The sequence below is a fragment of the Anomaloglossus baeobatrachus genome, chromosome 7, assembly GCF_048569485.1.
Source record: "Anomaloglossus baeobatrachus isolate aAnoBae1 chromosome 7, aAnoBae1.hap1, whole genome shotgun sequence".
Lineage (NCBI taxonomy): Eukaryota > Metazoa > Chordata > Amphibia > Anura > Aromobatidae > Anomaloglossus > Anomaloglossus baeobatrachus.
This window is the reverse complement of record NC_134359.1, coordinates 176,059,183-176,086,514: the sequence shown is the minus strand read 5'-3', so window position 1 is coordinate 176,086,514 and position 27,332 is coordinate 176,059,183.

Below are 27,332 nucleotides of genomic sequence, written 5' to 3'. Positions count from 1 at the left end.
GGTGACAAGTCATAGGGAGGGGCCTCTGCAAGCCAGTTGGGAGTTGCCTGGCCACATCATCAGGACACCTGATGCCCTGTGGTCTATATGTGCCCCCCACATTAGGGGCAGGGCCAAAGAGTTCATTACCAGACCTAGCCTCTGATGGAGTAAGTGCCTGAGCATGCTCAGTAGCATGAAATACAGTCAGTCTCCGAAAAAAGACTATCAGCTTCAGCATGCTGTCTAGGCACAACACAGGACTTAGACCCGGCCAGAAGTCCAAGTACTTGTGCAAAGAGGCTGTTATTTCAGCTGCATAGACATTCACAAGCACCAACTGTGCCCCGGGCATTGCTCCACCTGTGGGGAGCAGTACCACCATTGCTGCCATAACACCATCCCGGAGGCCTCACACAGCAGCGGCGGCATACCACAGGTGGCGTCACGAACACAACCATTATTAAGCAAGCCACATATTTTACTGACACCCACCAGGGCCACGGAGCCGGGCCCAGCCACCACTGACTACCTCCGGACTAGTCCGGCCCGGCACCGGGTGTCCCATAGCCCTGGGGTGGGCGAGTCAAAAGCTATACCACCCCTGCATTCTACACCACATCTACATTTCTGCTATGCAATTTCAAATGCAAAAACTGCAGGAAATTCTTTGGGGCATAGTATTATTGTCTGTGATATCCAGTAACGTCCCTCAGCTGTCAAGAAAGCTACACAACCTCTGCATTCTACACCACCTCTACATTTCTACTACGCAATTTTAACTGCAAAAACTGCAGGCAATTCTTTGGAGCATAGTATCATTGTCTTGAATTGTCAGTGACCTTCCTCTGCTGACAAGAAAGCTACACCACCTCTGCATTCTACACCACCTCTACATTTCTGCTACGCACTTTGAACTGCAAAAAGTAAAGGCAATTCTCTGGGGCATAGTATAATTGTCTGGTATAGTTAGTGATGTTCATCTGCTGACAAGAAAGCTACATCACCTCTGCATTTCTGCTACGCAATTGTAACTGCAAAAAGTTTAGGCTAATTTTTTGGTGCATCGTATCATTGTCTCTGATAGTCAGTGACGTACTTTAGCTGTCAAGAAAGCTACACAAGCTCTGCATTCTACACCACCTCTACATTTCTGCTATGCAATTTAACTGCAAAAAGTGAAGGCATTTCTTTGGGGCATAGTATCATTGTCTGGGATAGACAGTGACGTTCCTCAGCTGACAAGAAAGCTACACCACCTCTGCATTCTACACCACCTCTACATTTCTGCTACACAATTTTAACTACAAAAACTGCAGGCCATTCTTTTGGGCATATTATTATTGTCTGTGATAGCCAGTTACGTACCTCAGCTGTCATGAAAGCTACTAAACCTCTGCATTCTACACCACCTCTACATTTTTACTACGCAATTTTAACTGCAAACAAAGCAGGCAACTCTTTGGGGCATAGCTCCATTTTCTGGGATAGTCAGTGACATTCCTCCACTGACAACGCTACACCACCTCTGCATTCTACACCACCTCTACATTTCTGCTACGCAATTTTAACTGAAAAAAGTACAGGCAATTCTTTGGGGCATAGTATTATTGTCTGGGATAGTCAGTAATATTCCTCTGCTGACAAGAAAGCTATACCACCTCTGCATTCTACACCACCTCTACATTTCTGCTATGCAATTTTAACTGTAAAAAGTGCAGGCAATTCATTAACCCCTTCACGACCGGCCGATTTTTCGCTTTCCGTTTTTTTTTTCGCCATTCTTTTTCTGAGAGACGTAACTTTTTTATTTTTCAGTCAATATGGTCATGTGAGATCTCATTTTTTGCGGAACGAGCTGTACTTTTAAATGAAGCCATCAGTTTTACCATATTGTGTACTAGAAAACGGCAAAAAAATTCCAAATGCTGAAAAATTGCAAACAAAGTGCGATAGCACTATGGTTTTTGAGATATTTTATTCAACTGTGTTCACTATATGGTAAAACTGATATGTGTGTGTGATGCTTCAGGTCAGTGCGAGTTCATAGACACCAAACATGTATAGGTTTACTTTTATATAAGGGGTTAAAAAAAAAAAATCGGAAGTTTGTCCGAAAAAAAAGGGCGCACGTTTTACGCCATATTCCGTGACCCGTAGTGTTCTCATTTTTCGGGATCTATGGCTCAATGATGGCTTATTTTTTGCGTCTCGAGCTGTCGTTTTTAATGGTACCATTTTTGCGCAGATACTACGTTTTGATCGCCTCTTATTGCATTTTGCGCAAAAGTTGTAGCGACAAAAAAACATCGTTTTGGCGTTTGGAATTTTTTTGCCACTACGCCGTATACTGATCAGATTAATTGATTTTATATTCTGATAGATCGGGGATTTCTGAACGCGGCGATACCAAATGTGTGTATATTTTTATTTTTTTAACCCTTTAATTTTCAATGGGGCGAATGGGGGGTGATTTGAACTTTTAGATTTTTTTGTTTTTTTTAAATTTTTTAAAACTTTTTTTTTAACTTTTTTATTTAATTTTACTAGTCCCCCAAGGGGGCTATTGCCATCAGCATTCCGATCGCTCTGCAGTATCTGCTGATCACAGCTACAAGGCTGTAAACAGCAGATACGCTCTCTTTCTCTTTTGCTGTGCCGCTGGCACAGCGAAAGTGAAAGCAAGTCAGGTGTAGTACAGGAGTCTGCAATTTAACTGCAAGAAGTGCAGGCAATTCGTTGGAGCATAGTATATTGTCTGGGATAATCAGTGATGTACCCCAGCTATCAAAAAAGCTACACTACCTTTGTATTCTACACCACCTCTACATTTTTGCTGCGTAATTTTAACAGCAAAAAGAGCAGGCAGTTCTTTGGGGCATAGTATCATTGTCTGGGATAGTCAGTGATGTTCATCTGCTGACAAGAAAGCTAAACCACCTCTGCATTCTACACCACCTCTACATTTCTGCTACGCAATTTTAACTGTAAAAAGTGCAGGCAATTCATTAACCCCTTCACGACCGGCCGATTTTTCGCTTTCCGTTTTTTTTTTCGCCATTCTTTTTCTGAGAGACGTAACTTTTTTTATTTTTCAGTCAATATGGTCATGTGAGATCTCATTTTTGCGGAACGAGCTGTACTTTTAAATGAAGCCATCAGTTTTACCATATATTGTACTAGAAAACGGCAAAAAAATTCCAAATGCTGAAAAATTGCAAACAAAGTGCTATAGCACTATGGTTTTTGAGATATTTTATTCACTGTGTTCACTATATGGTAAAACTGATATGTGTGTGATGCCTCAGATCAGAGCGAGTTCGTTGACACCAAACATATATAGGTTTACTTTTATATAAGGGGTTAAAAAAAAATCGGAAGTTTGTCCGAAAAAAGTGGCGCACGTTTTACTCCATATTCCGTGACCCGTAGCGTTCTCATTTTTCGGGATCAATGGCTCAATGATGGCTTATTTTTTGCGTCTCGAGCTGTCGTTTTTAATGGTACCATTTTTGCGCAGATGCTACGTTTTGATCGCCTCTTAGTGCATTTTGCGCAAAAGTTGTGATGGGGTGATTTGAACTTTTAGATTTTTTTGTTTTTTTTAAAACTTTTTTTTTAACTTTTTTATTTAATTTTACTAGTCCCCCAAGGGGGCTATTGCCATCAGCATTCCGATCGCTCTGCAGTATCTGCTGATCACAGCTACAAGGCTGTAAACAGCAGATACGCTCTCTTTCTCTTTTGCTGTGCCGCTGGCACAGCGAAAGTGAAAGCAAGTCAGGTGTAGTACAGGAGTCATCACATGACCCTGTGCTACCGTGACAACTATCGGGAGTCACGTGATCGCGTCACGTGACTTCCGGTATCGGGCGGTAAGGAAATGTTTACCGCGATCGCGCTTATAATGGCGCTGTCATATATTGACAGCGCCATATAAGGGGTTAAACGGGACGAGCAGATAACGATTCTGCTCGTGCCTAGCAGGCACACATCTCAGCTGTGAAAATCAGCTGAGATGTGTGCCGATCGCGGCATGATGCTGCCGGCAGACCGTGGGCAGTAACATTATGTCTGGGATAGTCAGTGACATTCCTCTGCTGACAAGAAAGCTAAACCACCTCTGCATTCTACACCATCTCTATAGTTCTGCGACGCAATTTTAACAAAAAAAAAAGTGCAGGCAATTCTTTGGGGTATAGTATCATTGTCTGGGATCATCAGTGACATTCCTCTGCTGACAAGAAATCTACTCCACCTCTGCATTCTACACTACCTCTGCATTTCTGCTATGCAATTTTTATAAAAAAAAAAGTGCAGGTAATTCATTGGAGCATAGTATATTGTCTGGGATAATCAGTGACGTACCCCAGCTATCAAAAAAGCTACACTATCTTTTTATTCTACACCACCTCTACATTTTTGCTGCGTAATTTTAACTGCAAAAAGTACTTTGGGGCATAGTATCAATGTCTGGGATAGTCAGTGATGTTCGTCTGCTGACAAGAAAGCTACACCACCTCTATTCTACACCACCTCTACATTTCTGCTATGCACATTTAACTGCAAAAAGTGCATGCCATTCTTTGGGGCATAGTATCATTGTCTGGGATAGTCAGTAAAATTCCTCTGCTGACAAGAAAGCTATACCACCTCTGTATTCTACACCACCTCTACATTTCTGTTACGCAATTTTAACTGCAAAAACTGCAGGCAATTCTTTTGGGCATAGTATTAATGTCTGTGATAGTCAGTTACGTACCTCAGCTGTCATGAAAGCTACTAAACCTCTGCATTCTACACCACCTCTACATTTCTGCTACGCAATTTTAACTGCAAAAAGTGCAGACAATTCTTTGGGGCATAGTATCATTGTCTGGGATAGTCAGTGACGTTCCTCTGCTGACAAGAAAGCTGCACCATCTTTGCATTCTACACCACCTCTACATTTCTGCTACGCAAATTCAACTGAAAAAAGTGCAGGCAATTCTTTGGGGCATAGTATTATTGTCTCTGATAGTCTGTAACGTACTTCAGCTGTCAAGAAAGCTACACCACCTCTGCATTCTACATCACCTCTACAATTCTGCTACGCAAATTTAACTGCAAAAAGTGCAGGCAATTCTTTGGGGCATAGTATTATTGTCTGGGATAATCAGTGATGTACCTCAGCTATCAAGAAAGCTAAACCACCTCTACATTTCTGCTACACAATTTTAACTGCAACAACTGCAGGCAGTTCTTTGTGGCATAGTATTATTGTCTGGGATAGTCAGTGACATTTCTCTCGTGACAAGAAAGCTACACCACCTCTGCATTCTACACCACCTCTACATTTCTGCTATGCAATTTTAACTGCAAAAAGTGCAGGCCAGTCTTTGGGGCATAGTATCATTGTCTGGGATAGTCAGTGACGTTCATCTGCTGACAAGAAATCTACACCACCTCAGCATTCTACACCACCTTTACATTTCTGCTATGCAATTTCAAATGCAAAAAGTGCAGGAAATTCTTTGGGGCATAGTACTATTGTCTGTGATAGCCAGTGACGTACCTCAGCTGTCAAGAAAGCTACACCACCTCTGCATTCTTCACCACCTCTACATTTTTGCTTTGCAATTTTAATTGCAAACAGTACAGGCAATTCTTTGGGGCATAGTATCATTGTCTGGGATAGTCAGTGACATTCCTCTGCTGACAAGAAAGCTACACCACCTCTGCATTCTACACCACCTCTACATTTCTGCTATGCAATTGTCGCGGGCGGGGAAGGACGCCGCTGCGCTGCGCTCGCTAACGCTCGGATCCGGCGCTGCTGCGATTGCTGTTCGGTGGCTCGAGCGGTGGGCCGGATCCGGGGACTCGAGCGGCGCTCCTCGCCCGTGAGTGAAAGGGGGTAGTTTGGTTTGGGGGATTTGGTCTGTGACGCCACCCACGGGTTGTGGTGAGGTTGGGCACCACCGCTGCTGGTGACGGGGATCCCGGGAGCGATGGCAGGGAGCAGCTGGGATGTTGTTTTCCCCCTCCGTGGGTAGAGGTTGGTGGTCCCGGGGCCCCGTGACATGATGGGGAGGCAGGGTGGGATGGGTGCAGGGTCGCTTGGACTGCGCAGCACGGTGCCAGATGGCACGGTAGTACTCACTCAGCCACAAAGGTACGCAAAGTCTCTGGTAAACCAAACGGCTGGATGGACGGGTCCCGCAGCCGGCTGCTGTGGCTTCTCCTTGATGGTTAGTGGTGGCTGCCTTTCCCTGCACCTTTGTGTATGTTCGGTCCCGATGGATTCCCCCTGGTAACCCGCTCCCCAGTGTATATATGTGCCAGAGGAGCCCTTTTGCCCGCAGGCTCTGGCCCTTGGAACTCTAGCTGTGGCGGTAGCTGTATTTCCTTCTGTTGGTCGGACGGTTACCTTCAATCGGGTCTTGGCTGTTAGGAAACCCCTGGGGTTCCGGTCACTGATGGATTTGACCTCTAATGGCAACTCCAAGCCTGGTCGGGGTCCATAGGCCCTGCCTGTGTGTGCTGGCTTCACTTTGCTCCCCGGTTCGATACCAGCAGGCCACCGCCCGTCCCCAGTCCTACGGTTCCGCGTTGATCTGCCTCTCCTGCAGACGGCCACCACCGTCTGCCAACCTTGCTCTTGGTGCCCGGGCCACACACCCGGACACCGTCAGTTTACTCCTCCACTACTTCTTCACTCCTTTCACTTGCACTTCCCTAACTGATCTGACTTCCTTTTCCCGCCTCCAGGACTGTGAACTCCTCGGTGGGTGGGGCCAACCACCTGGCTCCACCCCACCTGATGTGGACATCAGCCCCTGGAGGGAGGCAACAAGGATTTTGTGTCTGGCTGATGTGCCTGTCTCAGAGTGGGGGTGTGTTGTAGTACCTGTGACGACCTGGCTAGTCCAGGGCGCCACACAATTTTAACTGCAAAAAGTGCAGGCCAGTCTTTGGGGCATAGTATCATTGTCTGGGATAGTCAGTAACGTTCCTCTGCTGAAAAGAAAGCTACAACACCTCTTCATTCGACACCACCTCTACATTTCTGCTACGCAATTTTTTTTTTTTTCCAAAAATCTTTTATTGAAGTGTATCAACGAGACAGGATACATACAAAGTACCGTATTTTTCGGACTATAAGACACACCTGACCATAAGACGCACCCTGGTTTTAGAGGAGGAAAATAGGAAAATAAAATTTTAACCAAAAAATATGGTCATGACACACTGTTATGGGGCGAGGATCTGCTGCTGACACTGTTATGGGGTAATGTCCCCAAATTCTCTACTAAGGTACCCCATTCTGGTAAGGATCCTCCTGCCTTGTATATGATCCTGCTCATATACCCCCATCCTGCTCATGTTATACCCCCATCCATCCTGCTCATGTTATTCCCCCATCCATCCTGCTCATGTTATACCCCCATCCATCCTGCTCATGTTATACCCCCATCCATCCTGCTCATGTTATACCCCCATCCATCCTGCTCATGTTATACCCCCATCCATCCTGCTCATGTTATACCCCCATCCATCCTGCTCATGTTATTCCCCCATCCATCCTGCTCATGTTATTCCCCCATCCATCCTGCTCATGTTATGCCCCCATCCATCCTGCTCATGTTATTCCCCCATCCATCCTGCTCATGTTATTCCCCCATCCATCCTGCTCATGTTATTCCCCCATCCATCCTGCTCATGTTATTCCCCCATCCATCCTGCTCATGTTATACCCCCATCCTGGTATATGGCCTGTGGCACAGAAAAAAAAAATAAACGTTTATACTCACCTTTCCTCACTCCCTGAAGCACCGATCTCTGTCTCAGCTGCAGCGCCGCTGTGTGGAGCCGTCACCGCGTGTGGAGCCGTCACCGTCTGCAGCATCGCGCGATGTCTTCCTGTCTGTGCCGGTCAGCTGAGCTGGTGGACACTAGCGGCGCGCACAGTGATGACGTCATCGCTGTGCGCGCCGCTAGTGACCAGATCAGCTGACCGGCACAGACAGGAAGACATCGCGCGATGCTGCAGGGGGAAGGCTCCACACGTGGTGACGGGTGAGTGTACTGATTCACTGCACCCCGCGCTGATAATGATGCACGGGGGGCAGTGAATACAGCCGCACATGATCACTCCAGGCTGTAGTTGCCAGGGGTGATCACGGCCGGCTGTTAATTATGCGCGCACCCCCCCGCCCATCACCCCGCTCACCTGTTAGCGCCGTGTTCGCTGAGAGATGATGGGCGGGAGGATGGGCGTGCATATGTAATGAGCGGGCCCACGTGGTCACGGCAGGCGCTGCTGCAGCCTGCTCATGCCCCCGATGACCCGCTTCACCGCAGCACCCACATTCCCGGCCGCAGCCCTATAGTCAGACCATAAGACGCACCCCCCACTTTCTCCCAACATTTGGGGGGAAAAAAGTGCGTCTTATGGTCCGAAAAATACGGTAAGTGCAATTGCACCATTACAATATAGACAGTAAATCACTCAAAATAGACCGCCCAAGCTCGGCAACATGTGTCTTTAAGTATCCTGCAGAACTAAACTCAAGGGAGAACATAGAAACATAAGTGTCTCATATATTGTGAACATAACAATCCCAGTATTTGCTACTGTATGCAGAAACTGTTTTTTATTGTAAGTCTAAAATCACAGAATAGTGTAGTAAGAATTATAAATGAGAGAAAAGAGAGATGGAAGGACAAAGAAAAGAAGAGAAGAAAAACAAAACAAAAAAAAAAAGGGGGGGGGGAAATGGGGCGAGGATGGTGCTATGTATTATTTGACCATTAAGAACAGCTCTCAACCAATCCATATTAGCGATATTGAGTGCATACTGTAGAAAAGAGAATCAATAAGTATAAATTTGGAAAGGACTAGGGCAAGTCGTAGTGAATAAGAGCCAAAAAGAGGAAAAAACCGACCAGAAGCCCAATTGCAAAGTGAAAAAAAGCTTTATTGAGGTAAATGGTGAGCGGCACAATCCAAGAGACACCGATTACAGAAACTCCCGGTAAATAAAGGTCAATAAGTAGTTGTATACATGGTAAATTGAGCAAAATTGCCAGAAAACACAGGCATATGGGTATATACAAGAGCAGATAGTGCAACATACGTAGCAAAATTCACCCCGTGAGCTCTATTGTATATTAAATATAAGGACTATATTGGCCGTAGAAAGAACCCACAAGGTACTCAAAGAATAATATCCCAAGAAATAATTATACCTGTTAGAAAGAGACCGGGAGGCCTGGACCGGCGTTCACCCGACGGCCGTTTCGGCGGGAAATGCCTTCGTCAGGGGGAGTGGTATGAGTGAGGGAAGTGCAGATTAAAAGGAGACACCGTCCAATCGGATTGTGGGCGGATGTTTTGACGCATGAGTTGCCTTAGCAATCCAGGACGCTATTCACCCACCGCGTCATGCGTCGCCCGACGTCACGGTCACGTGGCCACCACGTGATGAATCACGCGGCAGTCACGTGAGCGGACACCGCGCGAGGCATAATGACACAGTGATGCGAAATCGCCCCGGAGTGAAAGGCACGCATGCGTACACGCCCAGATGGACCATCATATATAGAGGCTGGAACTAAGTAGTACAACTGCAGCAATATAGAAAATTATGTAGAAGAGCAGCCCGTCATAAATATTTCTGGGCACTGGTTATAGAACAAAGATATACTGCACTATATACATGCAGGACTTTAGCACATCCACATAATCATAGTATGTATAAAAAAAGAGTAAACAAATAGACTGACCATACCTGCCCATATATAATTTGACCTTGCAAGGGATGATAAAATTAGATATATACAATATGCATCCAAGACACATGTCAAGGGACATCCGTATCTGTGGCTGATATTATTAGTGGATGGTCACACTGGAAACCAATACCAATTACATAAATACAATCAATATACATTCAAAAATGAACATCAGTATTCAGAGTGCTAAATAGACACTCAGTATAGAATAAAATTATTTTCCAGTGTGCACAGACACACGCCAACCCAGATGTACCTACATATATGTGTATGCCCACGCACTGGCTGTGTGCCTACACGCACACACACACACACACATATATACGCACATGCAAGTCAAAGATACAATTCCTAATCACAACAAATAATGGAGTGATGTTGAAAGTTAGAATATCAAAATTACAAAATTACATAGGCAGGCACCACACTATGGTAAAAGATGATACGAACATTACAGTATTTGAATACAGAATATATGCAATGTTCACACGAAGATGCCGATGGTATATCCTGCTAGGGGTCCGAACTGTCATGGATGTAAAGAATCACAGATGGGACGATGTCTAATAAAAAAGATAAAAACACTAAATTAAAACATGAACGGCACTTACTAAAAGAGGAAACCTCCAAGAAACCACTAAATCACAAAAAAGAGGAATATGATATGTATTCATTGAGGCCCATGGGGCAAAGGGTTTTAAGAGTCCAAATCCACCTTGTCTCCATCCTCGCCAACCTTTGACTAATTTGTCCGCCACGTATATTCGACTCCAGGCAATCAATGCCTCTAACTCGAAGTAATTTGGAATCTGAATGGTGGTGTAGAAAAAAATGGCGAGGAAGAGTTTTTAGGAGGGAGATATCCTGGCATTCTGCTGCGGCCTTTATCCCATTAACGTGTTCCCTGACTCTAGTCTTCAAAGGCCTAGTCGTAAGTCCCACATAAATTTTTGGGCACGGACACAAAGCGTAATAAATTACTGCAGTAGTAGTGCATGTAATAAATTTTTTTATTTTAAAATTACGAATTCCCATAGAATCACTGAATGAGTCTGCCCTATCGATGTTTTGACAGGCGACGCAATGTCCGCAAGCAACACAACCAGTGCGGGGAAGCACTGGACCAAAAGGAGAAGGTTGAGTTATACAATCATAATGACTCGCAACCAAATAATCACGTAGATTTTTAGATCTACGTATACTCATCATAGTATGGAATCATCATGGAATAATCTTGGCCAATACTGAATCTGCCTGCAATACCGGCCAGAATTTCTGTAGGCAGGATCGCATGGCAGCAAACTGGCCATGGTAATCCGTTACAAATCTCATCGTTTCCCCTGAACTGGATTTTTTTGGGGCGTATAGTAAAGAGTGTCTAGTATGATGTCTAGCCCTGTTATAGGCTTTTTTGACACATCTCCTACTATACCCACGGGCATAGAACCTCTGTTTTAATTCGATTGCTCTGGTCTCAAAGTCCAAATCCGTGGAGCAGATCCTGCGTAAACGCAGAAACTGGCCCACGGGGATGGACTTGATCATGAAACCCGGATGAGAAGAAGAGGCATGTAATAACATGTTCCCAGCGGTCTCCTTATGATAGATATCGGTCTGTAAGATGTTGGACGAGTCTCTCCTAACCGTGACATCAAGGAAGTCAATGGACTGTGAGTGGTAAGTATATGTGATGCGGATGTTCACATCATTAGAATTCAGAGATTTGAAAAAACCATGGAGATCAGATTCCGCACCCTGCCAGATCAAAAATATGTCGTCAATGTACCGTGTCCAAAAGGGGACACGGTCCATTGACGACAAACGATCTGACAGGAAGAGGTCCCTCTCCCACAGCCCCAGGAACAAGTTGGCATACGAGGGGGCAAAAGCCGCCCCCATAGCCGTGCCCTGGAGCTGCAGGTAAAAGGACCCCTTGAAAACAAAAAAGTTATGTGTTAAAGTAAATTCTAATAACTCCATGATTAGATCAACAATGTCTCCGGGTAAATTAGACATATCAAGAAAAAAATCTAGTGGCACGGAGACCATCGCTATGTCTGATGCTGGTGTACAGAGACTCCACGTCTCCGGTCACCAGCAAAGCATCATCACCCACACACAGTCCATCAACCTTCCTTAAAAACTCACTAGTATCCTTAGTGAAGGACGGCAATCCCTCAACCAAGGGCTGTAATTTGGAGTCAATCCATCGATTCACATGTTCTAAGAAATTCCCTCTACCAGACACAATTGGTCTCCCTGGTGGAAAGTTGACATCTTTATGTATTTTAGGCAGGAGGTATAGCGTGGGAACTACAGGCTCAGACATCTGAAGCGCAGATGCCAGCTCTTTGGTGACAACGTTGTTGTCTAATGCCGCTTTGAGAATCTTTTGTAATTGATTGGTGTACGCAGATAGGGGATTAAAGGTTAGTTTCTTATAGCAGACTTTATCCCGCAATTGTCTATACACTTCTTTTTCATAAAGTTCTCGCGGCCAGACAACAACGTTCCCACCTTTATCCGCCGGCTTCATCACAACATCAGGCAGAGCCTGCAGTTCCCGTAGCCTTACCCGTTCCTGCCAAGTAAGATTATCCGAAGTAATAGAAGATGGAATATTGTCAAACTCTTTGGAAACCAGTTGCACAAAGAGATCAACATTGGTACAGGTAGACAGAGGGGGGAATTTCTTAGAACGAGGACGTATAGAAGGAGGAATATTACCTCCTTCAGCCGTATTGTGATCGATGGCGAGCTCCTCCAGGTCACGTAGAGCTATCTGTTCCTCCTCTGTGGGAAAAAGATCATTCAAATTAGGATCAAAGAAATGTTTTTTAAAAATTAAAGACCGAGCAAAAAGATGGAGATCCTTAATAGCCAAAAATTTGTCGAACCTGGCAGTAGGTGAAAAAGAGAAGCCTTTTTCTAAAAGTGATAGATCAGAAGGAGACAGGATATGTGTACTTAAATTAATCACCTTGATGGTATGCTTATATCCTGAGGACTTATATATATTCTGATTGCTCAAAAAAGTCTTGTCTCTAGGCTTCCCAAAAGTCATGCCAGATCGAGTTGTAGATGGCAGAGAGGATACTTCAGAATGATCACTCGTAGAGGACATAGATGAAAAAGAGGAGGCGCGGACAGCCCGGGGCGAGCCAGAGGGACTCTTCCTCCAAAAATAGACAGACCCCTGGGAAAAATCACGCTGGTCACGAATGGTTCCATGAATGGAATGAAAAAAGAGAGAAGCCGTGCATTTTTTTTTTTCCCTTGCACCATGAATGGAATGTCACTTTCCGAGGACCATTGAGAAATCAGAGGACTCTCTAAACATAATCCAATCCTGCCACGTGTGGAAAAACTGTTCAGATTCAGACTCACTGTGAGCCGATAATCTTTCCATTCTACAGATATAATCCATCTCCAGAGACCAGTCCGCTATAGTAGGGGCTTCCCTAGATCTCCAACGCCTGGGGATAATAGACTTGGTGGCAGAAAGACAATGTTTAAGTAGACCCCTTTTGATAGTCTTAAAGGACCCTGGGAGCATTGACAGAAGGGCAGTTTGAGGAGAAATGGGAGGTCGCTCACCTGAGATATGACTAAAGATCTTGAAAACCTTACCCCATAGTTGGTGAATCGATGGGCATTCCCACCATATGTGCAACATAGTACCTTTGGCTGTCTCACACCTCCAGCAATTGTCTGATGTGGTGGGATAGAACCTTCGTAGATCGGCGGGGCACCTATACCACCTAGTGAGAATTTTGTAGTTCCTTTCCTGACGTTTACAAGCCACGGTGAGTTTATGTGCACATAAGAAGGCCTTCTCCCATTCGCGCTGTGGAAAGGAAACATTCAACTCTTTTTCCCATTCCCTGACAAACCACAAATCTTTAAGATCAGGTATAGATATGAGGATATTGTAAATTTGGGAAATCGTGTGTTAAGGAGTTGAGGTTTGGATCAGTAGTTTCTCAAAGGCAGAATGCGGAACTCTGATTCTGGCGATCAACAAGAAAGATGAAAGAAAGGATCTAAATTGTAGGTAGGAGAACCATGGAACAGGGCAATCCGGACATAACGTTCTCAACTCTTGGAAAGAGGGGACAGCTAGAGAGCCAACGAGGGTCTGCTGAAGTCTCGTTTTGGACTTACGGGACCAGATTAGAAATTTATCAACTCCAACTGCTGGAGGAAAGGCAGGGTTATCAAATAAAGGTGTCATCGGTCCAAGTTTGTCCGAGAGCTTATATTTAGCTACTGCTTTATCCCATACCCGAAGGAGATCCCTTGTCAAAAAGGAGATAGAATCTCTAGCCGGGCGCGTGTTTCTTGGGATCCATGGCAAGGATGATAGGCTCAAGTCAGACAAAGAGGACTCTACAGCCACCCATCCCTTCTGGTCTGATCTGTGGAACCAATCTACCACCCTAGCCAAAACAGTGGCGATATAGTACAGGTGGAAGTTTGGTAACCCCGTTCCTCCTCTACTTTTGGGTCTGGTAAGAAATCTGTTCGCCAATCGCGGTTTGCTCGTTCTCCAAATAAACCGATTACATGCTTTGTTTAGAAGTTTGAAAAATGTGCTAGGAAGGACGACTGGCACCGCTTGAAATAGATAAAGTAGCTTTGGTAAAATGTCCATTTTCAGGACGTTGATTCGTCCGAACCATGATAATCTGACCCTGTCGAAGACCTTGAGATCTGTGTCAGGTTTCCAGGTTTTCCAGTTCTCTTTTGACTGCCCTTGCCCTCGGTTAACATGGAGGTTACCGTTCTGTTGCCCTACTTCCTGTCCAGCAGCTTAAAAGGCCGCCTCCCAGCCCAGTCCAGTGCCTGAGTATACTGCCTGCTGTGTGCTCCTGCTGTGTTTGCTGCTTATTCCGGATTGCCTCGGGATTCCCCTAAAGGACTACCTACCGATTGTCTCAGGACTGTACCCGGCTCTTAAGGCTGTGCCCGGATTCCGTTTACCATCTTCGGTCAGCACTCTGCCTGGTTCTCTTTTGGTTCGTAACCATCCTGGATAAACATTTCCGTACGGACACTCATTGACTTTACCGCTTGCTCCTTATCCCGGCCGCTGCGCATTTAGGCCTTCCGGGGTAGATTGCCGGACAGTCCCTGTATAGGGGTTCGCTCCGGTGGTCTCCCTGGGGGAGTCCGGTGCGTGGTCCCGGGAATCCCCTGCGCGTCTATTCCGGAAAGTATTGTATGTGTTATTGTATTGTTGTGTTTGTTCTGTTTCTACCGTGGTGACATACTATAAAACATCTTGTACCCGGAACTCGTCTCTGATTGTCATTGCCCTACGCTATCGAAATCCTCAGAATATAGAATAAGTATTACATTATACTCAGGCCCTTAGAGGATTTCGCTGGGGCAATGACTGAGACACGAGTAGATCAGCTGTTCTCCATGATTAACTCCCTGCAGCAGGAGATGGAGGTGGTGCAGACTAAGCTTAGAGATGTGGAAACGCAGCTGGGCCATGATCACCAGGTACTGGGTCCGGCTATACAGGATTTGCAAGTCAGAGTGGAGGCTCAGGAAGCCGTCCCCACTACGTCCGTACCAGCTGCCGGTATGCCTAGGTTACCCCCATTCCGTTTTAATGGTGATCGTAGTCAGTTCCGTGGATTTATTAACCAATGTATACTGTTTTTCGATGTACATGCTGAATATTACCGTTCTGACCGGTCAAAGGTGTTATGTATCATCATGTTATTAACCTCACGAGCACTGGCTTGGGCTAATCCGATGATAGAAAACCGGGACATCCGTTTAAATCACCTAGATGACTTTCTGAACGCAATGGCGCAGATGTTTGATGATCCGAATCGCCGTGCTACCGCTGAATCTGCTCTCCTTTCCTTACGTCAGGGAAAGCGCTCTGTCATTGAATACGCCACTGAGTTCAGGAGGTTAGTGGTAGACACCGACTGGGGAAACAATGCATTATTGTCCGTTTTCAGAAAGGGTTTGTCCGGTACCATCAAGGACGAGTTAGCCCGTTCCGAATCCCCAGGGGATTTTGACCTGTTTCTCCAGCACTGTGTGCGCATAGATACCCGTTTAACGGAACGTAGACAGGAAAAATGGGCAGCTATAAACCGTATAAATAATAATACATTTCCTTCCAGAGAACCGGCTTTCAGGACGCCACAGGAGGCTGAGGACGTTCCTATGCAAGTGGACTCTCTACAAAAGCGAGAGACCAACGAACGTCGTGAACACCGGCTCCGTGAGCGTTTGTGTTTCTACTGCGGTCAATCGGACCATTTTTTAATCGACTGCCCGAAACGTCCGAATCGCCCAAATAAGGTATTGGCAGCCATGGCAGAGTGTGATAACACGGACGCAGAGTCTGATATCTCTGAGGCAAGTGGACACTTGGATGCGGTATTTCCCTTGACGGTAATGTCTACCTCACCGAAGGACTCAGAAGGGAAATATACCCATTGTTCACTCCCCATTCAGATCCGGTGGGAGGGACAGCTAATTCCTACCTCTGCAATGATAGACTCTGGGGCAGGGGGAAATTTCATGGACTTTTCTTTTGCTAGTAAACACGGTATCCGGACTCAGCAAAGATCCTTACCGGTTACCATGGAGACGGTAGACGGATCTCCGTTAACATCTGGACCAGTGGATCGGGAAACAGTACCGCTAGAATGCGTGATGAAACCAGGTCAGCAGGAGACTCTTGTTTTCATGATGATCTCTTCTCCACATTTTCCGATTATTCTAGGTATTCCGTGGCTACGGTCTACAAATCCGGTCATCAATTGGGAAACTAAGGAGATATCCTTCCCACCGCAGAGTGATCCGGCCATTTGTCCAACTGTTCCGGTTCCGGTAACACCACATGCAGAAGGCACGGTACAGGTACCCGTTTTACCCTCGGTTTATCGTGACTTCGCTGACATATGCGACAAAAGAAAGGCCGATCGGCTTCCTCCGCATAGACCGTATGATTGCCCCATAGACTTACTCCCAGGGGCAGAAATCCCGTTTGGTCATGTTTACCCGTTGGCGGCACCTGAGCTAGAAGCCCTAAAGGAGTATATTGATGAAAGCCTGGCCAAGGGATTTATTCGCCCGTCTACCTCGCCCGCAGGGGCACCCATCTTTTTTGTGAAAAAGAAGGAGGGGACTCTGAGACCCTGTATTGACTACCGGGAACTGAATAAAATAACCATCCGGAACCGGTATCCGTTACCGTTGATTCCGGAGCTATTGGAGAGAGTCCAACAGGCAAAGATATTCACCAAATTGGACCTCCGTGGGGCATATAATCTGCTTCGTATACGTCCCGGAGACGAGTGGAAGACCGCGTTCCGGTGTCGGTACGGACATTTTGAGTATTTAGTGATGCCTTTTGGACTTTGTAACGCTCCTGCGGCATTTCAACATCTAGTTAATGATATTTTCAGGGATATCATGGACCAATTCATGGTGATCTATCTGGATGATATTCTAATCTTTTCTGATTCTCTCCAGGAACACCAGGAGCACGTCAAGACCGTACTTACCCGGCTGAGGGACAACCACCTGTACATTAAACTGGAGAAATGTGAGTTCCACTGCTCACAAATAAAATTCTTAGGTTATGTCATCTCTCCTCAGGGACTGAACATGGAATCTAGCAAGATACAAGCCATTCTCGACTGGCCGGAACCGGGAAACATCAAAGAGGTACAACGCTTTGTCGGTTTTGCCAACTTTTACCGACGCTTTATCCGTAACTTTTCAGAGATTGTTCGTCCCATCACCCTGTTGACTAAGAAAGGACAGAAGTTTGTATGGTCCGCCCAGGCTCAGGAAGCGTTCCATCGTCTCAAGGGATGTTTTACCTCAGCACCCATACTAGTGCATCCGAATCCCGCACTTCCCTTCATCGTGGAGGTCGACGCTTCCGACTACGCATTAGGGGCCATTCTTTCTCAAAGGACCGGGGACAAGAGTCTCCTGCATCCGTGTGCCTTCTTCTCCCGCAGATTGTCCCCTGCGGAAAGGAACTACGACATTGCGGATAAGGAATTATTGGCGATTATTGCCGCCTTCAAGGAATGGAGACACCACTTACAGGGAGCCGCGCAGCAAGTGATAGTACTCACAGATCACCGTAATCTGGAATTTCTCAAGTCTGCCAGGTGCCTGTCTCCACGACAAGCCCGTTGGAGCCTATTTCTTAACCAATTCAATTTTGTTGTTACATACCGTCCAGGTTCACGTAATGGGAAAGCCGATGCCTTGTCCCGAATCCCTGCCGTGGACTCCGTGCCTGGAACCCCGTCGCAGACCGTGTTAACAGATGCCAATTTCGTTGGAGTAATCCAGGACCAGGACTTGTGGAAGGACATCAAGCTGGCCTATGATGGTGATGTATTTCTTGCTGCCCCCCCGAATGATGTAACTCTTGTTCTTCGGAATGGTGTGTGGTTAAGAGAACGACGCATTTATGTCCCGGAGGCCGTAAGACTTCGGGTTCTCAAGTTGGTTCATGACTCCGTGTTGGCCGGTCATAGGGGGGTACAGAAGACGCAGGAATTTCTGAGCCGGTTTTTCTGGTGGCCTACCTGTTTAAAGGACGTGAAGGACTATGTCCACTCATGTGTGGTTTGTGCCCGGTGCAAGGTCCCTCGTGTGGCTCCTACGGGACTCCTCCAACCGTTACCCGTGCCATCTCGCCCTTGGGGGTCTATCTCCATGGATTTTATTGTGGAGTTGCCGGTCTCAGGCGGGCATAATACCATTTTAGTGGTGGTGGATCGATTGACTAAAGCTGCTCACTTCATTCCGTGTACCGGTCTTCCCTCAGCCGCAGAGACAGTGGATTTGGTTGTCCAGAACGTATTCCGATTGCATGGGGTACCGGATGAGATCATCTCCGATCGGGGCGTGCAGTTCACGTCAAGATTCTGGAAGGGGTTTTGTACGGCACTCCAGATTGATGTCTGTTTGTCTTCTGCATACCATCCTCAGACAAATGGACAAACCGAACGGACGAATCAAACCCTGGAACAATATCTTCGCTGTTATGTCAGCCATCTCCAAGACGATTGGTTGAAGATGCTTCCGTTGGCGGAGTTCTCCTACAACAACACTCAGAGCAGCTCCACTAAGGTAACGCCCTTTTTCGCTAACCTGGGTTACCATCCGACTATTTTGCCTAGGTCACCGGTTGCGGTTTCGGTACCAGCGGTGGAGGACAGAGTGACAGAACTACGACAAAATCTGGAGGTTCTAAGGAACACCGTAGCTACGGCCCAGGAGCGTTACAAGAGGTCGGCGGACACTCACCGGAAACCGGCACCCATGTACAAGGTAGGGGACTCTGTATGGTTATCCACCAAAAACCTGAGATTGGGTGTTCCTTCGCAGAAACTGGGACAAAAATTCATCGGTCCGTTCAAAATCACCGGGATCGTGAGCCCTGTGGCCTGTCGGCTACGGTTACCGCACCATCTAAAGGTACACCCGGTCTTTCATGTGTCTCTCCTCAAACCCGTTTCCCCTAATACTTTTCATGGTCGTATTGTGCCTCCTCCTCCGCCTGTGATGGTCGACGGCGAGGAGCAGTTCGTGGTTGAGGACATTATTGACTCCCGGCTCCATCGTCGTCGGCTTCAGTATCTGGTACGTTGGCAGGGGTACGCCCCCGAGGACGATTCCTGGGAACCGGTGGGTAACATTCGGGCACCCCGGAAGATTGCTCAGTTTCATCGCCGGTACCCGGACAAACCTGGCCCTGATCCGTCCTGAGGCCGTCTCTGGGGGGGGGAGTAATGTCAGGTTTCCAGGTTTTCCAGTTCTCTTTTGACTGCCCTTGCCCTCGGTTAACATGGAGGTTACCGTTCTGTTGCCCTACTTCCTGTCCAGCAGCTTAAAAGGCCGCCTCCCAGCCCAGTCCAGTGCCTGAGTATACTGCCTGCTGTGTGCTCCTGCTGTGTTTGCTGCTTATTCCGGATTGCCTCGGGATTCCCCTAAAGGACTACCTACCGATTGTCTCAGGACTGTACCCGGCTCTTAAGGCTGTGCCCGGATTCCGTTTACCATCTTCGGTCAGCACTCCGCCTGGTTCTCTTTTGGTTCGTAACCATCCTGGATAAACATTTCCGTACGGACACTCATTGACTTTACCGCTTGCTCCTTATCCCGGCCGCTGCGCATTTAGGCCTTCCTGGGTAGATTGCCGGACAGTCCCTGTATAGGGGTTCGCTCCGGTGGTCTCCCTGGGGGAGTCCGGTGCGTGGTCCCGGGAATCCCCTGCGCGTCTATTCCGGAAAGTATTGTATGTGTTATTGTATTGTTGTGTTTGTTCTGTTTCTACCGTGGTGACATACTATAAAACATCTTGTACCCGGAACTCGTCTCTGATTGTCATTGCCCTACGCTATCGAAATCCTCAGAATATAGAATAAGTATTACATTCTGCTATGATATGATTTAATAATGGTTTATGGTTTTGTGAATATATCTGGGTCAAATCCGACGAAAGATTAATCCCCAAGTACTTTAGTGATGAAAGGCACCATTTGAACGGGGAGCTTTGTACATGTCTCCGCCTTTCCTCAGGAATATTGGATATTCAAAATTTCAGATTTTGCAAGGTTTACCTTGAAGTTACTGACTATGCTATTCATATCAAATTCTTTAAGTATGGATGGAAGAGAAGACTCAGGATCTGTGATAAATATTAGTAAGTCGTCGGCATAAAGTGCAAGCTTATGCATGCTATTTCCGACCTGAATACCATGAATATTGGGGTTTTGCCTTAACGCTACGGCAAGGTGTTCCATCACGATGGTGTATAGTAGAGGGGAGAGTGGACATCCCTGTCTAGTGCCATTCTTTATGTTAAATGGGTCTGAATAATTTCCGTTGCAACGCACTTTAGCCGAGGGGTTTTGATAGAGTGCTAGGATTTTGCTTATTAGGTCGGGGTTCAAGTTAATTTGGTGAAGGGCGCTTTTGAGGAACGGCCAGCAGACTCTATCAAAGGCCTTTTCTGCATCGACCGATAAAATACAAGAGGGTATTTTAGTCTTATGCACAAGTGATATAAGAAGCATAGTTTTATAGTGTTATCCCTCGCTTCTCTTTGCGGGACAAACCCCACTTGATCGTTACATATCAGTCGAGGCAGAAGAGGCGCAAGTCTTGTGGCGATAAGCTTGGAAAAAGACTTAATATCCAGATTGATGAGCGAAATTGGTCGGTAGCTTTGACAACGTTCTGGGTCCTTTCCTGCTTTTGGAATGACTGTAATGTGTGCTTTGAGTGATTGTTTGGGGAAAGGGTTAGATACTGAGATTGCATTAAAAACCTAAAGGTCCAGTCACACTAAGCAACTTACCAGCGATCCCAGTTGCTAGGAGGTTGCTGGTGAGATGTCACACTGCGACGCTCCAGCGATCCCACCAGCAACCTGACCTGGCAGGGATCGCTGGAGCGTCGCTACACGAGTTGCTGGTAAGCTCACCAGCAACCAGTGACCAGCCCCCAGCGCCGCGTGGAAGATGCTGTGCTTGGTAACTAAGGTAAATATCGGGTAACCAACCCGATATTTACCTTGGTTACCAGCGCACGGAGCTACACGTGCAGAGAGCAGGGAGCAGCGCACACTGAGCGCTGGCTCCCTGCTCTCCTAGTTACAGCACACATCGGGTTAATTACCCGATGTGTACTGCAGCTACACGTGCAGAGAGCAGGGAGCAGCGCACACTGCTTAGCGCTGGCTCCCTGCTCTCCTAGTTACAGCACACATCGGGTTAATTACCCGATGTGTGCTGCAGCTATATGTGCACAGAGCAGGGAGCAGCGCACAATGCTTAGCGCTGGCTCCTTGCTCTCCTAGCTACAGCACACATCGGGTTAATTACCCGATGTGTACTGCAGCTATATGTGCACAGAGCAGGGAGCAGCGCACAATGCTTAGCGCTGGCTCCTTGCTCTCCTAGCTACAGCACACATCGGGTTAATTAACCCGATGTGTCCTGCAGCTACATGTGCACAGAGCAGGAGCCGGCACTGACAGTGAGAGCGGCGGAGGCTGGTAACAAAGGTAAATATCGGGTAACCAAGGACAGGGCTTCTTGGTTACCCGATGTTTACTGTGGTTACCAGTGTCCGCAGAAGCCGGCTCCTGCTGCTTGCACATTTAGTTGTTGCTGTCTCGCTGTCACACACAGCGATCTGCGCTTCACAGCGGGAGAGCAACAACTAAAAAATGGCCCAGGACATTCAGCAACAACCAACGACTTCACAGCAGGGGCCAGGTTGTTGCTGGATGTCACACACAGCAACATCGCTAGCAATGTCACAAAAGTTGTTCGTTAGCAGCGATGTTGCTAGCGATGTTGCTTAGTGTGACGGGGCCTTTAGTCAGGAAGGGTACGAGTTGGGAGGCAAATATTTTGTAAAATTTGGCCGTATATCCGTCGGGTCCTGGACTTTTGTTGTTCGGGGCATCTTTTATAATTTGAAGAACTTCCTCTTCCGAGAACACTTGCCCAACAGAAGAGGAGACATCATCAGCGAGAACAGGTAAGGCCGTGTCTTGTATGTATTTATCAATTTTTGCCTGGTGTCGCAAGGAGGGAGTATTAGCTTGTTACCCATCAATATTGTATAAAGTCTCGTAATATTCTTTGAAAGCGTTTGAAATCTGCTGAGGATCATGTACTAACTAGAGTTGAGCGCGGTTCGTGGTTCTCCAGTGATTTTGGGGGCTGTTCTGGATCGAACTAGAACTCGAGCTTTTTTGCAAAAGCTCGATAGTTCTAGATACGTTCGAGAACGGTTCTAGCAGCAAAAAAAAAAACAGCTAATTCCTAGCTGGCTTTCCGCTATAATAGTGTAAGTCACTCTGTGACTCACACTATTATGACATTTCAGTGTATAGTGTGCGGGAACAGCGCATTCAGATCACTGCTGTATGTATAATGGCGATCACCATTTTTTTTTTTTTCCCTTGTCTTCCTTCCCTAAGCGCACGCGTGTAGTGGGGAGGGCCAGCATGTCAGCCAATCCCAGACACACACACAGCTAAGTCGACTTTTAGCCAGAGAAGCAACGGCATGTGTGATAGGATGTCCATGTCACATGTCCCTGCATTATAAAAACGAGTATCTGCCTGTCCGGACGCCATTATCTCTTCTGCGTCCTTGGTGTCAGACATCACTGGCGCAGCTCCTATCGCCGATACAGCTGTATTACGCTCCAAACACAGCACTGGACAGCTTAGGGATAGCACTTTCTATCAGTCCTTTTAAGGGCTCATACCGGCAGGGTCAGAGGCATAGGTGACAGGTCCTGAAAACAGAGTTTAACAGCTACACAAGATGACAGCGTCTGTGTAGCTAAGGTCAGGGATTTCCTCACTGCATTTCCCCATTAGGAGGGATAGAAAGGCAGGCTTCCTTTCCTGTACCCAGAGACCCACAACCCTGCCACTGTACCCTCCTGGCCTTTGCACACTCAAACTCATTGTTACTAAGCCATTATACTAGCAAACACTGAGTGAACTTAGTGGCATCCTAAACGTGGCTATTGGACTTCTGTATAGTCCCAGTAGTGCAAAGATATTTGCAGCACGTCTGCCTGCATTGCACACTCAAACTCATTATAACTAAGCCATTATACTAGCAATTTATGCTGCCAGTTTAAGGGCCGTAGTTGCATTGTCAGGGAGATTTATTCTTTATTATTCTGCTGTTAATAAAGCTAGACCACCGCTGCAATCTACACCACCTCTCAATTTTTACTACCACATTTTCAGTGCACAATCTTGTTGCAATCAACATGAGTGGCAAAATGACAGATGCTGGTGGAAAGGGGAAGAGGCGTGGTGGAAAAGGAAAAAAAGGGTTTATCCGTGGGGAAGGTGGCAAAGCTCCATTATCATCTGCTGAAGATTGACCATCTACCAGCAAAAGTAAGATGTCTACTACTTACCGTGGACAATCCGATGTGCTCCCTTTTTTACGAACACGAACAACAGGAACAAAAGGTAGATGATGGCCAAAAAAGGAAAATGCTTGAATGGATCTCAAGTGGTCCAACAAGTGCCCTCTCAGCCACTTCAAGTACCGCATCCAAAAAACACCAGTCCTCTGAGTTGTCATCCCAATCAAACTTGCTTTCTCCCAGCTCTGAAGTCTCCATCAGCCCTGCACAGTATGGTGGAACTGAGATGGCTGAGTCTGCAGAGCTGTTCAGTCACACTATAGCCTGGGAATCAGAGGTCTGCTCCTAAGCTACAGTGAGTACAAACCAGGAAATGGTCTGCAGTGATGCCCAGAACCTTTGTGACTCAGATTCAGGCCGTGAGGACCAAGTTTCTGAGCAGAATGTTGACCCTTTGTCACAAACTGTAACACCTGTGGTTATAGACAATGAGGAACATACTGATGACGATGAGATGCAGATACCAGATTGGGATGACAACTTAAATATTCGGTCAGGGCAAGAAGAGGCTCGGTCTGAGGGGGAGGGGAGTGCAAACACAACAATTGATGAGGAAGTTCTAGATCCCACCTACTGTCAACCCCCAGTCAGGCACTCGAGGAGGTCAACAGAGGCGGTGGAGGAGGATGCAACCGACGACGAAGTTACCTTGCGCCTTCCTGGACAGAGTCGGAGCACTGGTAGCACGTCTACAACTGCATCATCAGCCACCACTCTGCCTTTGAGCACTAGTCGGGGGGGCTCAGCAGGTCGCATGCCCTCTAAGCCTTGCCTAGCCTGGTCCTTTTTTGACATAGAAAAAGATCGCCCAAATTATGTGATGTGTAAAATTTGTCGTGATTCTGTTAGTAGAGGTCAAAACCTCAGCAGTTTGACAACATCTTCCATGAATCGTCACATGAATAAATATCATAGGTCCCGGTGGGAAGCTCACCGTGCTGCAATGCGGCCTAGCGGAGCGAACCATCCACCGCCTGCCCCTTCCAGTGCATCCGCGCGCTCTTCATCTTCTAGGACTGTGAGGACAGCTGTCACACCTGGTTTTCCACGCACAACTTCCACCACTGTTACTGCAACAGGCAGTTTGCTTGGTAGGTCGTCAGTTGGTTTGGAAGGGGAAACAAGTGCGTGTGTACAGCTCTCTCAGACATCGATAGCACCAACGTTGGATGAAGGCAACATCATGTCTCCGCCTGCACTTTTCTCACAAACCTTCATTTTTCCAGGGACACCCTACTCAACACCGTCTACACACAGCAGCCAGATCTCTGTCCCTCAGATGTGGACAAATAAAAGGCCATTTCCTGCGACCCATGACAAAGCTAAGAGGTTGACTTTATCCCTCTATAAGCTCTTGGCTACCGAAATGCTGCCTTTCCGCCTGGTGGACACACAGGATTTTAGAGACCTTATGCGTGTCGCTGTGCCCAAGTACCAGATGCCCAGTCGCCACTACTTCTCTAAGAAAGGTGTGCCCGCGCTACACCAGCATGTCGCACACAACATCACCGCTTCCTTGAGAAACTCTGTGTGTCAACGGGTGCATTTCACCACCGATACTTGGACCAGTAAGCATGGACAGGGACGTTACATGTCGCTGACTGGGCACTTGGTAACTATGGTGATAGATGGTGAAGGGTCTGCTGCACAAGTCTTGCCGTCCCACGACTTGTGTGTCAATCCTCTATCTGTCCAAGTTCCGCCACTGCTTCTGCCTCCTCCACCTCATCTGTGTCCTCCACCTCCGCCCTAAGCCTGCCTGGTCAGGCCACCAGCGTTCTCACTGCGCAGAAGGAAGCACGCACCCCTCATTACTATGCTGGCAGCAGAGCGCAACGGCATCAGGCGGTCTTTAGCTTGACATGTCTTGGGCATAGGAGTCACACAGCTGAGGAGTTGTGGTCAGCTCTGCGGTCAGAGTTTAATAAATGGTTGTCTCCACTCAACCTGCAGCCTGGTAAGGCCGTGTGCGACAATGCTGCAAACCTGGGTGCGGCCCTTCGCCTGGGCAAGGTGACACACGTGCCTTGTATGGCTCACGTGTTGAACCTTGTTGTCCAGCAATTCTTAACACACTATCCCGGCCTAAATGTCCTTCTGACCAGGGCACGAAAACTGTCTGCTCACTTCCGCCGTTCAACCGCCGCAGCTGAGCGACTTGCATCGCTCCATTAGTCTTTCGGCCTGCCGGTTCATCGCCTGAAATGCGATGTGGCGACACGCTGGAATTCGACTCTCCACATGTTACAGCGACTGTGGCAGCACCACCGAGCCCTGGTGCAATACGTCATGACGTATAGCCTGGGCCAACGAGATGCAGAGGTAGGGCAGATCACCCTGATTGAGTGGTCTCAGATCAAGGACCCGTTACACCCTTCTGCACAGTTTCAACATGGCGACGAATATGCTTAGCGCTGACAATGCCATTATCAGTATGACAATTCCAGTCATTTACATGCTGGAGCACACGCTAAACACTATTCGGAGTCAGGGGGTGGGACAACAGGAAGGGGAGGAACTACAGGAGGATTCATATGCGCAAAACACAACAACATCACCAAGGTCCAGACGTTCATCATCACCAACGCGGCAGGCATGGGACCATGGGGGACAGGGGTCAACAAGGGCGCATGGTAGCAGGCGAAATGTTGAGGAAGGTGCAGGAGAACATGAAGAAATGGAGGACGAACGGTCCATGGACATGGAAGACTCAGCGGATGAGGGAGACCTTGGTCAAATTTCAGTTGAAAGAGGTTGGGGGGAGATGTCAGAGGAAGAAAGAACGGTTAGCACCTCTATGCCACAAACACAGCGTGGACTTGGTCCGCATGGCTGCGCAAGACACATGAGTGCTTTCTTGCTGCACTACCTCCAACATGACCCTCGTATTGTCAAAATTAGAAGTGATGTGACTACTGGCTTGCCACACTATTAGATCCCCGGTACAAGTCCAAATTTTGTGACATAATTCCAGCCATAGAAAGGGACGCACGTATGCAGGAGTATCAGCAGAAGCTGTTACTTGATCTTAGCTCGGCTTTTCCACCAAACAACCGTGCAGGTGCAGGGAGTGAATCTCCCAGTTGTAACTTGACAAACATGGGACGGTCTCGTCATCTTCAACAGTCTACCCGTACCAGTAGCACCGTATCTGGTGCTGGTAACAGCAATTTTATGGAATCTTTTCATAATTTTTTTAGACCGTCCTTTGCAAGGCCACCAGAGACAACAAGTCTGACACATAGTCAATGGCTGGAGAGGATGATACAGGAGTATCTCCAAATGAACATCGATGCCATGACTTTGCAAATGGAGCCTTGCTCATTTTGGGCTTCAAATCTTGAAAAACGGCCAGAGCTCTCCACTTACGCCTTGGAGATTTTGTCGTGTCCAGCTGCCAGCGTTGTCTCTGAACGTGTCTTCAGTGCTGCTGGGTGTGTGCTGACAGATAAGCGCACGCGTTTGTCCAGTGACAATGTGGACAGACTAACGTTCATCAAAATGAACAAGTCATGGATCCACAAGGAATTTACTACCCCTGTTTCATCCTGGGGAGAGTAAATACTTGTGGATTTGGAATGTGCTTGATGCAA